The sequence below is a fragment of the Python bivittatus genome, unplaced genomic scaffold (assembly GCF_059951505.1).
Source record: "Python bivittatus isolate LINGU-HERP-01145 unplaced genomic scaffold, Pbiv_v1 ctg000480_np1212, whole genome shotgun sequence".
Classification (NCBI taxonomy): Eukaryota; Metazoa; Chordata; class Lepidosauria; order Squamata; family Pythonidae; genus Python; species Python bivittatus.
In genome coordinates this window covers 103,109,613-103,126,197 of record NW_028277075.1, presented here as the reverse complement: position 1 = coordinate 103,126,197, position 16,585 = coordinate 103,109,613, and the positions used below count along the sequence as shown (strand labels likewise).

At 39.0% G+C, this 16,585-nt stretch overlaps 1 protein-coding gene across 4 annotated transcripts in view; it reads left to right on the top strand.

Annotated features, from left to right (window-relative positions):
• The window catches only part of KCNH7 (potassium voltage-gated channel subfamily H member 7), a 363,576-nt gene that overhangs the window by 24,000 nt on the left and 322,991 nt on the right, over positions 1 to 16,585 (top strand). The window contains exon 2 of one of the 4 annotated variants that reach the window (XM_088146651.1): positions 5,649 to 5,725. The exons of the other annotated variants lie outside the window; for them this stretch is intronic. The gene's annotated coding sequence lies outside the window, so the exon portion shown is untranslated. The remainder of the gene's footprint in view (positions 1 to 5,648; positions 5,726 to 16,585) is intronic. 4 annotated transcript variants of the gene reach the window in all.

Below are 16,585 nucleotides of genomic sequence, written 5' to 3'. Positions count from 1 at the left end.
GCATCCTAAAAGTTATATGCAAGACACACATATACACATTGCACATACACACCCTGGTAGGTATATGGATATATATGCAGGATTACAGTCTATCTAGAGTTAATTTCTGCTTGATGTCACTCCTTACACCAATGATGAAAGGACACCGAAGACCTGGGGATGACAGCTTCCTTTGTGATGAACCAGAGTCACTGCTTGTTAAATAAGACTGTGACAGTGATAAAGACAAAGGCATCATTTTTACAGCTGAGTTCAGCCTATCAGCACATGACAAGACACACTATCTCTGCTCACACATGCTGACATCTCATCATGCGTTGCCTCCTGTGCAGGACGAAAATAGCCTTGAAGACAGTACCCAATGGAGAACGATAGCACCTTGCTTATCAGTGAACAAATGAATGGGAGTGGAAAAACACTTTGAAGTGAACACTTTGCCACTGTTAATATTGCAGCTAAAAGTCAAGGTAGTTCTCTTGGCTCATTGGGAGTAAATGCAGTGACAGTGAAACAATGCCATCATCAAGGGCAGCCAAATTCTCAACAGTGTGCAACTTAGCTTTACGGAATTCTTATTCCATGGGTCTCCCATTATGAAACTCAAGGAAATGTACTGAGGATTCTCTCATCAAGGAATGGATGAGAAATATAAACCATCAAGAATTTTAGACCGATATGCCAATTTCCAACCTCTTGTATCTATAAAAACTCAAAACATATGCATGCTGAAAGCCATGCTTTTCAAAATTTTGCAAACCAGATTTTAACTAAAAATAAGTATATGTATGCATGCATTAAATAAAATACAAACCAACAATGTATAGCGAAGGATATGCACATAAATACTATAGATTCTAAGGTGGAGTTCTATGGTTCCTTAGAGGGTATTTCAGGAATCATAGGATTAGTTAGATATATTCCTGAGGAAGGAAGATGAGATATTTAAGAGCTATTCCTTTTTAATCCACCATTTCACCGTCTGCCATAGTCGGATCACTCCCTGGTTCCTATGAGACTATGCTGCTAAGAGCTTCTTTAGGGTGGGAGGATGAATTAAGATGGCATTCCAGGAGCCTGATGGATCCAGATGGATTCCACACAGCACTGTTAAGGTCTAGATGGGAAAATGGGAAGAAACAAGTTTAGATGGAATCTCTGCAAAATAAAGATGCTGTTTGTGAAGCAAATACCTGACACTTTGCACTCCAGTGATAACATTGAATATGGAGATACTTTACCTGTTGGAGCAAATCCATGACTTGAGGATCCTCCTAGACTCATAGCTACTAAAGGGGATCCTTTGCCCAGCTTTGCCTGGTACACCATTAATGGCCCTTTCTGGACCCTGATGACTTGGCAATGTCCACCCATATCCTCATCACCTTTTGGATGGATTACTGAAATGCACTTTATGTTTATGGCTACCTTTGAAGGCTACCTGAAAGCTGCCGTTTGTGCAGAACCACAGCAGTCTGCCCATCTACTGACGGGTGAGATACCAGGGTCCTGTAATACCACTTTCGGAAGCACCACCTCTACACATACACACACCACAATATTCAGTTTTAGGTATTTTCTACATGATTCTTATTTGATGAAGTTCCCCTTTATTGGAAGTGAATGACAAGCAAGTTTGCTTTGTTTTATTAAAAGTACTGATGATCCAACTCCCATTTGGAAAAAAACAATTATTGTAAGTTACTAAAATCAAAGAACTTTTCTCAGTTGCTTCTCCCATTATAGCAATGGTTTTACAATATTGTTTATTCTATCCCTGTAATGTTTACTCAGTGCCAAATAGGCCACTTTATGCCATCAAAAGGACAATTCATGCCATCTAATAGCTATAGGAGACTAGGCAGATATGATGATGGGGTAGAAATATGTCTTCTAGCCCATTCTGCTTCCTACATATAATTGGCTTGTGTCTTCATAAGGAGGTTTTGATTGGGAATGGCAAGGGCAATTCTACTCCCTCTGCCATGTATTCATTTGTATTTGGGTAAGTTAATGGTTCTATGATCTTCACAATTTCTCAAGACTCCCTCCCACCCCCGCACCATCAAGATGTCCCAAAAGGTACCAACACAAAAATTCACTGGGAACAAGTTATTGGTAGAGAAAGAATGTTTCCAAGATGATTCTGTAAAATCCAAAAAGAAATATTAAGGAAGTACTTAGGTGGTAGATAGGGCATGGCTGCTAATAAGTAAATTAACTTGGCTATTTTTTCCTTGCCATAATATGACATTTCCAGTTACCTGACAACAAAGGCCTGATTACTTCCAGCAGCCTTGGCCTAGAGCTCAGCTCCAGAAGCCCAGAGAAAGCTCTGCCTAACATAACAGAAGGATATTCTGGTTGCGTAAATGAGATGGAATGAGAATTGGCATCTTTCTTCTGGCAGATGCCCTTCAGTCAGTAGCATGACATCCCTGGACACAACATATGGAGCAAGTCTGACATGACACTTTCCCTAAAATAGTAGGTGTGGATGGGTATTTATATAGAGACAAATTTGGCACAAGTGCCTGAACATCCCTTCTGGAAGTAGGGTTTATGCCACTGCAGATAATGCTCCACCCTATGATTAATTCAATGCAGACTGCTAGAGTTAACCAGTCAAAAACATTTTAAAGACAGTCCATCTCCAGCTTTTCCACTGCTTTTCCAGATTGCTAACTGACTTTTACATTTATGCTGGATGTATCTCACCAGAGGTGTTCACAGAATCTATTTTGTCAAAACGTAAAGCATGTGTCATACCATTGTGACACAAGCTCCACCCCTTTTGTATGTGCATGTGATGTGCATGTACAAAAAGAACAGGACTTACATTGCAAAGGGGCAACATTCATTTTGCCATTTGCCCCCCACTCGCTCGGGCACCTCTGTAATTCATTAGTACTACATAATACTAATACTGCATACAGCATACTCTGCCTTAATTTAGCAGAGATGTAACCTGTTACAGCCTTAATAGAAGGAGATGCATAAAAGGGAATTTAACATTAGAATAACTCCTTTAGGCTACAACCATAAACACACATACAGCACACACACACATACACACACAGAGGACTTACTCCAAGTAAACACCTACAGGCGAATAGCTTTAACTTATAGGTCACTTCTCATCCCTCCCATAACACAGTAATCAATGTTGTTTTATTCCCCCCCCCCAAAAAAAGGTGTGCTAGAGGGGATTTGTTGGGACCTTTGTTAAATTTGGGGCAATTAACAGAACCCCCTTATTAAAAAAGAATAGTTTGATAAAAAATTAATCTTGTGGCCATAGATTATGACACTGTTGAATGTAGAAGAAAGCACTGAAGAAGGTTCTGCTCAGAATGGTCTGGCCACAGTGAGAGAAGTGAGAAACTTAAGTCACACTCCACAAGGGCTATAGCTCAATCCCACATAAGAGAGAACTCTTGAGAAAGACCCAAGAAATGGTGTGCTCATGTATTGCTGGTGGCATTAATCATGCTGATCTTTCTCAACTAACTTGGCACCTGAGGAACACCAGGAAAGGCAATATGATGGAAACAGGATGTCTTGGGGTTTTTGAACCACCAAATAATGTCCATTTTTCCCTCTCCCCCTAGTATCTATAGCTGGTGAGCCCCCATTCACAAACTGGCCTCACATTCATCATCCTTGCACAGTTTTTCACAGTAAGAAGTACATTTAAGAAATTATTTTTATCTAAAACCAATTCAGAAGAGAGGGAAAAAGTCATTATTGCAGTGATGTATGGAAAATAGGGAATCCAGATGAAAACTGCAGGCAATTCTATTTTGGAAAAAAGTGTGAAGACATCAAGATTCTGAGTTCCCCAAATAACATCCCCCTAATCCAAAAAGCTCATCCCATATGGTACATGACTATATATGAAGGTATGCATTTTTTGGCTTAGTCCTCCTATTATATTTTTTTAAATGCATTTTTTCTAACATAAACATTTTTGGGAGCCATTTTCTTTGCTATAATTGTGTACAACTTTCTGTAATATATGTGTACTTTTTCAAATTGAGGAGGTAAATTTTGAGAATGTGTGGACTGCAGTCCAGTTGGCCTATAAGTTCAGCAAATATAAATGGGGTAAATTTATATTAAATGCAAACCTAATTTCTTCTCCATCCCCTCAAGATATAGTAGAAGGAAAAAGTATTATGTGCATTACTAGCGGATCAGGTAGCCCCCAGCATTCTTCTGACTATGCCATTGAATTTCAGCTGTATAAGTGAAGTTGAAAACACAGAAAAACAAAACTAAAGAAATATCCCAAGCACCCACCCTAAAAGCAATCCAAGAAAAAAGTGGGACAGTCCTATTCCCTCGCACAATGCAGCCCTCCTCATTTTGGATAATCATTCCCCCTGCTTCATCCTCCAGTCTCCCAAAATCAAAACATTAAGAATGGCTCCAGCCACCAAAAGCTGCCCCCACTGTGAGGAAGTTGGTACTTACCAAAAGTTGAACCTACCCATATTATGGGGAGTAATGGTACATTCCTTGCAAGATGTTATGTTCCTTTTTATTTCAGATCAAAGTAAAGTCCAAGCTGATTTTGATAATGTATAGCCAGTTCACCTCTGGTGTCATTGTCTCCTTCTAAGTGAACAACACACCTTCTCGCCCCAAACTCTCTGCATGTGGAAGACTAACCCAGGAGGGAGATGCAACTAAGAATTCTTCTGACATACATATTAGATGAAAGAATCTAGTCTGCCCCTTTTAAACAGCTTAAACATTAGGGAGAAGAGAACATTTAAGATGGTTGCTCTCCCCACCCCACCTCTTGCTACAAGCAAGAGACCAAGTGGATTAGCTCTCCTCACTTTATACACTGTGCACAACAGTGAATCTGTTTGAACAGAAGTGATGAGTGTGAAATACGTATATGTTTCTGATGTACAGTGGTACCTCGTGTTACGAATTTAATCCGTTCCATGACTCTGGTCGCAACTCGATTTGGTCGCAAGTCGAGGTAAAGTTTCCCATAAGGTTCAATGTAAATACGGTTAATCCGTTCCGCCCTCCGAATTTGGTCGCACCCCGAGGTAAATTTCCCCATAAGATTCAATGTAAATACAGCTAATCCGCCCTCCGAATTTGGTCGCACCCCAAGGTAAATTTCCCCCATAAGGTTCAATGTAAATACAGCTAATCCGCCCTCCGAATTTGGTCGCACCCCGAGGTAAATTTCCCCATAAGATTCAATGTAAATACAGCTAATCCGCCCTCCGAATTTGGTCGCACCCCAAGGTAAATTTCCCCCATAAGGTTCAATGTAAATATGGCTAAACAGTTCTGAAACATATGCATTTTATTTTTAAACCTCAAAAACATGAAAAAAAGCACAGTATGAAGAGGGAGAATGGGGTGGGGAGGCAGTTATTGTTTGGAGGGAGAGTCCCCCTCCAAAGGGACATTGGGGAGATCTCCTTCAGGGGTTTCCTCTCTTCTTTGCCTCTTAGCTGCAGGCTCAGTTCTGGGGAAAAACCTGTCTAAAGTCAGTTGCCAGCCTGCTCTGCATTTTCTTTGGAGCCATGCTGACAAGCACACCAAAAACCTTCCAAACGCCACAAAACACACCACAAGCCTCACCGAATGTCTCCTTGCTACCGTGATCTCGCCCACAGGAAGCCGCGACCGCATGGCAGCAGGGAAAATGGCCGCGGATCCAGTTCATAAGTCGAGGCGGAGTTCGCAAGTCAAGGTAAATTTTTGGGGCCGGAGCTGGTCGTATCTCGAAAAATTCGTAAGCAGAGGCGTTCGTATCCCGAGGTACCACTGTATTTTGAAACAATGCACATGTTCACAAAAAGGGATTTAGTGACAAGAATATTGCTCAGAATAAAAATCAGACTGCCTTGGGGCTGAGTAGGTACACTGATGCTTTTTAATTTTTTTAATAAAAGAATTCTACTAGTAAATCAAAAAGAAAAAATGTTAGTTTTCTTTCATGCTGTACTCCATAGCATTTTTTGAAGCCAAATTTAAAGATGTGTAGCACTAGACCTTCACAGAAAAATGGCAGAAAGATGGTTGCTTCTAACAAGGTTTCAGGCTAACACCAGTATTAGTTGTTAAAATGAATGTCACCTTTTGTTTATTTTATTCTTTTTTGTTTAGCTTTGCTCTGGAGATTTTTAAAGGAAAAAAAAAAAGAAAGAAAAAAGAATTTCTCTCCTTACCTTTCACTGTAGTAGCATCAGCCAGTAGCTCCTTCTATCTGATCAACAGGTTATCTACCTAACAACGGGTTGTTATCTACCTAACAACGGGTTGTTATCTACCTAACAACAGGTTGTTAATAGTGGCATCCATGGGGTGGGGAGTAAGAGAAACCAAGATGGTGCTCACAGCAGTGTGATTGAAGCCCTGTCCCTTTGTTTGTGCATACAAAAGGGGTGGGGCTGCTGGGACTGCCATCTTAAGTCTTGCTGATGGTTAGATGTTGGCCCAATTTCAGTCTTGCAAAACTCCATCATCCAACCACTTTCCTTCACTTCTCATCATCACTGATTTTCATTACATTGTTGAAATTTAGATAGCAATGTACCTTTGAACACTTCAGTCAGAATCCACCTTCCTGCAACTTAAATCCATTATTCTACATCTTGCTGCCTGGAACATTCTTTCCTCAATCTTATTATATTCTACCACACCTTCACCGCAGTCTTCTCTTTTCAAAGCTAAACATTTCCAAAACCTTCTCTCTCTCTCTCTCTCTCTCTCTTCACAAGACTTAGTTTCTAGTCTTCTGATTGTTTATTGCCCCTCTCCGAACCTGTTCCATTTGCTTGAATCTTTTGTAAAATATGATGCCCAGAACTGGACACAGTATGGAAAGTTGGGGTCTGATCAATGTTGAATCATGGAACTCTCATTTTCTATTATCTAGAAACTATAGCTGGTACAGCCTAAAATTGCATTTCTCTTCTTTTCTGCCTAATCACACTACTAATTCATATTCACTTTTTAATATTACTGTACCAAGATTTATTTTCACAAGTTTACTGCCAAGCCAAGTACACTCCATCCTATATACTTGTGCATTTGACCTCTTTCTTACATGAGGAACTTTTTATGTGTCTTTGTTAAATTCCATTTTATTATTTTCAGCTCATTTCTGTAACTTGTCAAAATGGTTTTTAATTTTGCTTCTGTCTACTCAATTTTGAGTCATTTACAAATTTGACTTAGCATACTTTCAGCCTCCTCATTTAAGTCATTAATAGAAACATTTAAAAGTACAGGTCCAGGATTAAATCTTGTTTCATCCCACTCAATACCTCTCTCCAGTTTGATGAGAAACCACTGATGAGCATTCTTTGAGTATGATTTTTGATCCAGCTATGTATCCACTTAAATGTCATAACAGCCAGGTGACATTTAACTAATTTGCTAATCAGAAAGCGCTTTGCTAAAGTCATTATAATTATGTTCTTAGCATTCCCACGGTCTACTAAGGAAGTTACCTGAGCAAAACATGACATAAATTTAATCTGGCAAGACTTATTCTTGACAAATCTTTGCTGATTTCTGGTGATCACTAGGTTGTTTCCACTCTGCTTACAGATAATTGCTTTATCATCTGCTATGACAGCCTTCCAGATATTGATGTCAGACTGACTGATTCTGTAGTTCCCTAGATCTTCATCCCTTTATCCTAACCTTTTGAATATATAGACATTATTTGCCCTCTCCTGTCATGTGACACTTCACTTCTTCAGAATTTCTCAGTGATAATTGATAGACATTCAACAAACTATCATAAATTTTCTTCAGTATTCTAGAGTACAATTCATCAGGTCCTGTAGATCCAAACGCATTCAAAATAAATGTTTCTATCAGTCTTAAGCTTCAATCCTGCTCCTTCATCCTGCTCTTCACAATTTCTTGGTGGAATACTTTCCTACTTTTCAGAGAAGATTGATCTAAGTAAGAATAGAATAATTCTGCTTTTCTTTGTTAGCATTTACATTGTCACAATCTTGATTCATACTGCATTAATAAGAATGCTAAGACATCTATAAACTGAGTAAAAGATCAACTCATAATAAATTGCTCTGAGCACCATGTATTGGTAAAAATACTATAAAAGGGATACGGGATAAATAAATAAATAATCAAAATTTTAAAATTATTATGCACATTGAGTTGGATCCTAAGACAAGGGGCATGGTCCTTTTCTCCTTGTTGGTGCTGCTGGAAACTGCCCTCCCACGAGGATGGTGCTGAGCTGAACATAGACCCACCGACGTTAGACTCGGGCGACAAATCAGTTGGTTCATTCCTGTTGCCACTAATGGATCAACAGCCATATACAATGTCATGGCAGGACATTGAAATGATCATTGATCTGAAAAGTAGACACTGCACCTGCAGGAAAATGCAAGGAAGAAGTTAGATCCTGAGACAAGTTAACTTGAACACATTCAAGTTTCCCCTTCTCTTTTCTCTCCTGTTTCTGCTGAAAAGCAATTTGGGAAGACTAAGGGGCTCTCCTGAACAATGTGAGGGAATGTAACAGGAAAAGGGAACAGGAAAAGGTATTTCTATGAACTTCAGAATTGGTATTCATCAACTCATGGGATGTATTGGAGATGTGGGCACTCATGCAAATCCTGTCCCTCCCCAAATCCCATTACTGGCCTAAATCAGAGAAGAAGAGGTTTAGGGGATGGTGGGTTGGGGGCTATTTACACACAAACTTGCACAAACTCCGATCCACATAGGCATAAAGCCTCCCATTCCCCAAACAATTTCAATACAGCTAAGGAGGAAGAACTAAATCTACCACCTCCTTTTATGAGCCTGCTTCTTCTTGACTCACAAAATATCAGCTATTGTTGATTTTCTATAAGACCCTCTTTCTGCAAAACTGGATACTCAAGCAGTTTATTCAGTATGGAAGCCAGAGCATCAGACACACTGACTTCTGCCTGGAGAGGACTGAGCCTTGCTGAAAATGTCTTTCAAGGAGAAACAGCCCCAACTTTTTCATTTATATGGACATTATCATTATAAAAAGTGTTTGTGGAACACTATGTAAGCAAGGTTTTTTTAAACGCATACACACATTCAAGCATGCAAGATTAATGGATCAACAAATCAACCCAGAGTCGCGCTCAAGGCACAAAAATGACCTAGGCAAAAATTCATACTTTGGACACCTTATGTGAAGACCTAGTTCTCTTGAAAAGTCTATAATGCAAGGAAAGGTAAGAGGAAACAGAAGATAAGGGCAACCAGCAGCAAGGTAGATGGACTCAAATACATGGTGGGTGTACTGTTGGAAAATCTGAAGGATCAGGTTGGGGACAGATTGTCATAGAGAAAATCTACGTGAAATGACTTGATGGAACATAATCCATCAGTTAATTATATCTTGACCACTAAATTTACAAAAAGTATATGTTCCCATAATATCATGCAAAAGCACCATTACTTACATTCAGATAATGTTATATTATACAATATATTTGTGAACAAATTACACTGTGAATAATGTAAAGTCCAATATGATAGATAAGAGGTAGACATCATCTTTTCCCTCTCTCACACATACATTGTTCACCCACAATCTCCTTGTGGATCAACAAGAACCACTTTTTAAAAAACTTTCCATTATCCTTTTCTTAAACTAATCTATGTATAATTGATCTCATTAGCAAATCAAGACACCTTATTGCTCACCATTAATTCTAGACCATGTATAAACTAATTAAAAAGCACTCATTCCTCAGTCTTTGGGGAACATGCCCATAATGAGGACTGACTGTTAATTTAGACTTACTGTCTTCTTCCTAACCAGCTACAGCACCATAAGAGGACTTCTACCTGTATTGAAAAGCAAAGATGTTTTGTACTTCTGTGATATGGTGCTTTCCTTCAGGGTACCTGCAGCTCATTTACCAAATAGAAGAGGATACATACTGAGTTTATCTGCAGAAATTGAATAATTGATTGGCTTGAGACATACAATGATAAAATCCTATAGAGGTAGTCCTTGTTTGGAGACCACAATTGGAACCAGCAACTCAGTTCTTAAGTCAGCAATCACTAAGTAAAACCGCAATTGTGCTTACGATCTTACTTCAGCTTTCCCTTGCTTTACAGACCTGTGAAGGTCATAAATGCGGGCATTGGTCACAAAGTTACTTTTTCATCACTGCCATAATTGTGAACAGTCACTGTCTGAGGCAGTCACTAAATGAGGACTACCTGTACAACAAAAAAGCACCACCAAAGAAAAAGACTTCCTTGGTTCAATCTAGCACCAATCAAAACTGGTAAGCAGTATCTTCTGAAGAACTTTCTCTCATGGTTTCTGCTCAGAATATAAACAACTATTTTCACAAGCGTGGGCATGATGCCACACTCCTATGATTCAAATGCTGAATGAACAAAATGAGGTTAAGATTCATATATAGATATTTTGGCCTACAATTTGTTCCCTTGATCTGTAATCCAATAAAAGGTGTTAGTATGGACCAACAAAAGCTATTACTACTTTCTTTACTATAGATGTTTCAGCTAAGCTCTCCCCATCCCATCCCCTTTGGGGAAAAGAATTAGAAGCTACTGTTTGCAAGAACTGTCCTCCTACTCATCCATGTTTATGGACTTCTGAGTTATAGATGTAATAATCAGTACTTTATCCTTTGCTTCAGGTTTCTGATACATAAATCCTTTTGATGGATTGTATAGAAATGAATTTGTTTCCCTCAAAATTATACAGTATTCATCGATTATTCCCTTACAATGTATGTCTATTAGGTAAAGCAAACTGGGGCACTAGAATTTCCAAATATCCATCTTTTGTTTATTTATGCACTTATATTCTGTTTTTCCCCCATAAAGGACAGATCATCTTGAGGTTCTGCTGAGATTAGGGCCATAATTCTTCAAAACATTGGCCATTCTGATTAAATATTATAAGAATTAGAGTTCAAAACCTCTGAAAAGTAGTAGTTTGTCTATCTTTGTCCTAAGTTATGGTATTCTTGATTATATGGCAGATCAATGACACTGAACACTATAGTTTTTCTCATAGAGACACAAATAATTCTGTCAGAAGCTAATTTAGATGCCTCCCTCATTTATTCCAATAAATCAAAGTGTGCCAAAATGCTTTAAAAATAGAAAGAGGTCATAAGTACCCTCTCTTAACCATTTCCCTGTAAACTTATCTGTAAGAGTAAGATATTAACAGAGCATATATGTGTTTTCCTTGAAAAGAATACAGCTGATATGCCATAGGATGTGGCAAATAAATAGTTTTGTTGCAGGAGAAGACAACCTAACCACATATCTACTGCAAGAGAGACTAAATTAGGGCATTCTAGAGTTTGCTGGGAGCATGTTGTGGAAGGCCATAGATCTGCAAGATACTTACCCACTTTCATCGCCCAGCATTAGCCCATACAGGTCTCAAACCACATGAATCTAGGATGTATTGTGTTTACCCATTGCAGCCAAGACTTCTGATGTATCCGTTCTCTATCATGGACTCTCACCACTCCTGTAAAACTGTTCTTCCTAGGTGCATTCTGTAGACACCCTTACCTGGGTGTGGATTCCATTTATTTCTATAGGGATTCCTTCTGAATAATATATACACCATTGCCCCCATAACCTTCAAGCTCCCGTAAAGTATACCATTATCTCTTCAAAATATTTTAGTCCCCAGAATTTCAGGATGGCCCACAATATGAGCCAAAGTTACACAGTCAACATTACTGATTTTTAAATATAAAATAAGATTAGAAGCTAGATTTATAAAACAGAGCAGAGACAGAAGCAAGAAAGCAGGTTTAACAAAAAGCAGTGGAATGAAAAATTGTTAAGCCCCTCTAAATGCCAATATTGAAAGGAAAATTTGGATCTTTCAGCACATAGGTTTTATTTCCAGGGTATTGCTGCAAAGAAGAGTCTTTTCTGCATCACAGCCAATTGCAGCCCTGGTAACATCAGTCCTTTATGTCCAATTATATGGTCAGGTAGTATTTTGTTGACTCTCCTATATGCATTAGATCACATAACTCAGTGCATGAAGAGGCGGGTAGAGTGAGGTTACTCATTGTATATAGTGCTGAACAGTATTTCATATTTCTCACTGTTGAGCCAACTTAAAACAGGCATTGCTGTCTTCAGAGAGTCATGAATTACAGTTGTGTGAGCAAATCTAATGAAACTTTCCCCCTCACCATCTGGATTACATAACTAATACATGAGGGCACACCTGTTGCAAATAGAATCATCATACTCTCCGGTTTTTTAAAGAACAAATGTGGTTTCTTGGAAGAATAGTTATTAAACCCTATAGTCTTTTTAGCTGGCCCAGAACACTGCATGTACCCATGACCAGGATTCAGTGGCAAGCTACTAAGCAGCAGCAGGAAACAAAAGTTGACCAATGAAAAACTGGCACTTGAAGCTTCAGATAGGATTTACACCCCTGGAAAATTGGGGGAAGGGGGAAAATGTCTCAAAGGCTGAAAAAAGGTCATTCAACCTCAGAGATATTGTTCAATCACTACACAGACCACTTTTCCCTTCAACTTTCCTTGTTACTCATACTAATGAAATACCAGTAACAAAAATTCACTTTCCCCTAGGACTTTCCCCTTATTTATCTCAAACCCAGAGTTTCAGTCTGGAAACCGCCACTTTCAGAATACCACTCACCACCAGTTCTTCTCCCTTTGCTGCTCCTCAGGAAGGCAACAACCACTTTGTGGTTCTTAAGGCTCCATTGACCACAGGACTGTGCATGGATTTCATGACTGAAAATTGTGAAGAAGGCACACACTGACCTCCCCGTGAAGGACTTGAAAGAGCAGGTCATTCTTTTACACTTCAGTACACAAACAATTGAGATAAAGTGAATAATATTTTTCAGTGAGACTATTTGGAATGTGGCAACCCTGATGGTTCCACAGTGAAAAAATAAAAATCCTTGGAACCATTAATCCTTTCCATTGCAAGTGACCTCTGTCACATTTGGTAGCAAGTCATGGGGTCCTAGATTAGTACATACCCTATGTCATAGTGGCCCCAAGGGAGATGAGTAACAAGAAAATCAAGTAATCTCACATATTAAATAAATGAAGTGGGAGATTTCATTTATTGCCATTTCTGGTACTTCTTCCAATCTGATACTTTTCCAATATTTTGGCAACAAATTCCTCAGTCCTTTACCACTGGCCATGCTGGCTTGCACTCCTGGGAGTTGAAGTCTTATTCGTATTTATCAGAGTTGAAATCTAAGACATCTGGAGAGTATCAGCTCAGCTATTCCTCCTGTATCTAATATGAAACAAAATAAAACAAAGAAAGAAAGAAAAACCCCTGCGCTTGGCAAGATAGAATCACCCATCAGCTAAAGACATATGTAGTAAGCATATAATCCATCCTGAAGATGGATTAATTTTTTAATTCAATAAAAACTAGTCTGAGCAAGAACTTAGCAAAAATGTTAAAGGAAGAAGAAAGAAATCCCCATAATGGGTTGGAATATGTGATCCACATTATCAAATTCAAAATAAAAAACCAGACCGAATTTCAATCAAATCATTTGGCTGATGACCAAGGGATGGACCAAGACCTTCACCAGCTGCCATACACTTTTATGGATCATTCCTGATCAGCACAGCCTTAGAATAATTACATCCTTGCAGATTACTAGGCACCATAATTATATTTGAAGTTACTAAGTAGTCCAAAGATTAATTACTTTGCAAGTTTGCCATTACTTGATCTTTTAATGAGGGTATTTTAAAAAGCAAATGCTTTTCCATAATTATGCTGGGATGTTAAGTGATTGTGTTTACAGGAGGCTAGGAATTACAAAGATAATGATGCTGTCAGAAAAAAGAATTCCACCATTGGAGTTAAAAAAAATAGCTTAAATTTCTGCTCACTGACTTTCTTGCTGAGAGGCCTATTTGCCACAGCAAGCAACAAAACATCTTTCTGTTTCATGATATGAAAATCTAATGGAAAATCTAGGTTAACATAATTCGTATTACCTTTATTTCTCCAGAGGCTCCAAAAGCAGCAGCCTGGAAGACCTTCTCCTTTATGGAGCAACTCAACTTTTAAGATGAATTGGATAAAACAGCATTCTGGTCTTATCCTTTTCTGAGGGTAGATCGTTTAGTGCACATGAGAGATCTCCCATATTCAGGCTAAGAATATGCATTTGTGCAATCAGATGTATTCCAAAATAAGCTTCATTTCCTGAAAAATTCCTGTCCAGCTTGGAAGAAAAAGTACTAATACAAATTTAGTTTGTATTCATAAACCTGTAGCATTTGCTGGCCCAGCACTGCCCCATGGGTCCAAGGACCATGATCAAGTGACTTCAGACGGCAGAAGGGTTCTTTTATTCACAAGAAGACAGCAAAGTACACACAGCAATTAGTATACAGTACATAAAACAGTGAATACTGTGAGGGAGTGAAGTTGGAGTTGCTGCCTGTGCTTTGGAAAGGAAACTGCAGCCAGGCAGAAACACTTCTCACCCCATTTGCCTTGTTTCCCTGACTACTCACAAGCATCCAGGCCAGCTTTCCAGCTGCCTGTGATAACTGAACCACACCCTGGCATTTTCAAGGACATGCTGACATCCACAAGCAGCCCCAACCCCACCCAGGATCTTAGCTTAGAAAAGCAAACATTAAGACAGGGTGGAGGAGGAGGTGTGTGTGTAAGGAACGTGTGTAAGGAACATGACAAACGGCCTAGAGGCGGGGGAGCAGAGGTGACGTCTAAAGCAGGCAAGAGGACTGTTAATCAATACCAAGTCCACAGGTTGTGGTGAACAGCGTATCTTGATGGGAGTCCTGATTGGACTTTTGCTGGGAGCTCAGCAGCAACTAAGAGAGGAAGAAGCACACTGAAGCAGCACCTTCTCTCAACTAGTGCAAGAACATTTGGAAAAGGCTTAAATGTTGTATGCCGCTCTATAGACTTTACAAACTTTATATATTTATACAGACTTTGTGCATTTTATAGATTCTTATAGAATCTTTAGTTCTTATAGAACTAAATATTAAAGGATTGAGTATTAAAGATATATGTACATGACAACATCACCTTGCAAGTCCTAGATGGGTGAAGAGCAATAGTCTGGTGTTTGGGGAAGGTGTGTGCTACAATAAAGCATTTTGTACAGATTAGCTAGGCTGTGGTGTGTCCAGTCCTTGGAAAGCAAAGAATCCTGACAAATACAAAAAGGGGTACAGTCAATATATATATAATATATATTAGACTTATTAGGACAGCCAGTTGGTGCAGTGGTTAAGGCATCAGGCTAGAAACCAGGAGACCTTGAGTCTTTCTGCCTTAGGCATGAAGCCAGCTGGGTGACCTTGGTCCAGTCCCTCTCTCTCAGCCCTAAGAAGGAACAGGCAAGGGCAAGCCACTTCTGAAATCTTGCCAAGAAAATTGCAGGGACTAGTCCAGGCAGTCAACATTGACTCAAAGGCATGCGCGCGCACACACACAACTTATTAAGGGCAGCTTTCTAATAGGCATCTGCTAACTAATGACTCTCCTTAAAGGCATAATACTCTATGATACAAGAGTGTCCGAAACCAGCTTTCCCCACCTGGTGCCTTTCAGATGTGTTGCCCTTCAACAGCCATAATCCCATCTGATGCTGTCATATTATCTGGAGATCATGGGAGCTGTAGTCTGCCCTAAGCATAAAGCACCACATTTGGTCATTATAGATACTTGACTAAACAAGAATTACTTGTAATGACACCCTCATTCTTTGCTGGAATTACAAATTAATGATTTGTTTGATGGGTCCATCTTCTGTGAGAATTCCAGGTGAATTCTCAGTCCTTCTTTGCAATTATTTATATATTTCCTGTCTCCTAGGCACTTCTAAAGCCTTTTCTTATGCCTAGGATATACCTGAGTTTTGGCATTACTATTCCCCCCATAGTCAAATGCACACAGTATAATAAGTACTATTAATGTGCATGTAGAAATAAGTCTAACTGGAAAAAAATTATGAACAGTTCAGATAGCTTGACATTTTCCATAGAGACAATTTTACATATCCCATACGGACCCTCCGAAAGTAGCATTGCCTTTGATGAAGGTACAGTTTAACTTCTTGAACATCTGACTTACTTCTCCTGGATGTGAAACTTAATATCTCAGTTTCCAAGGGGTTTCTGTTATTGTTGTGTTGCCAGTGAATCTTATACTCTAAAACTGACAGAATCAGGGGCCCAAAGATCTCCTGGGCAAATAGTCTTGACTTGGGAAAAGAAAACTACTTGTTGCTGTAATTTCTGTTATTAAATTGTACATTGCCTCTGGTGCCAATCTAATAATCAAAATAGAAAAGTAACAATACATTGAGTTCTATTCTAGTTTTACAATGTGAAACTATTTTAAAGACAATTCCTTCCTTGGAAAGGGCATTTCAAAGCCATAATTATCTTAACTTCTCATCAGGTAAAGGTAAATTCAGATACATTATTTTATTAGTCCTGTTTATATGCTACCATTCTTAATCAATGAATGGCTCCTGGATAGGTGCAAA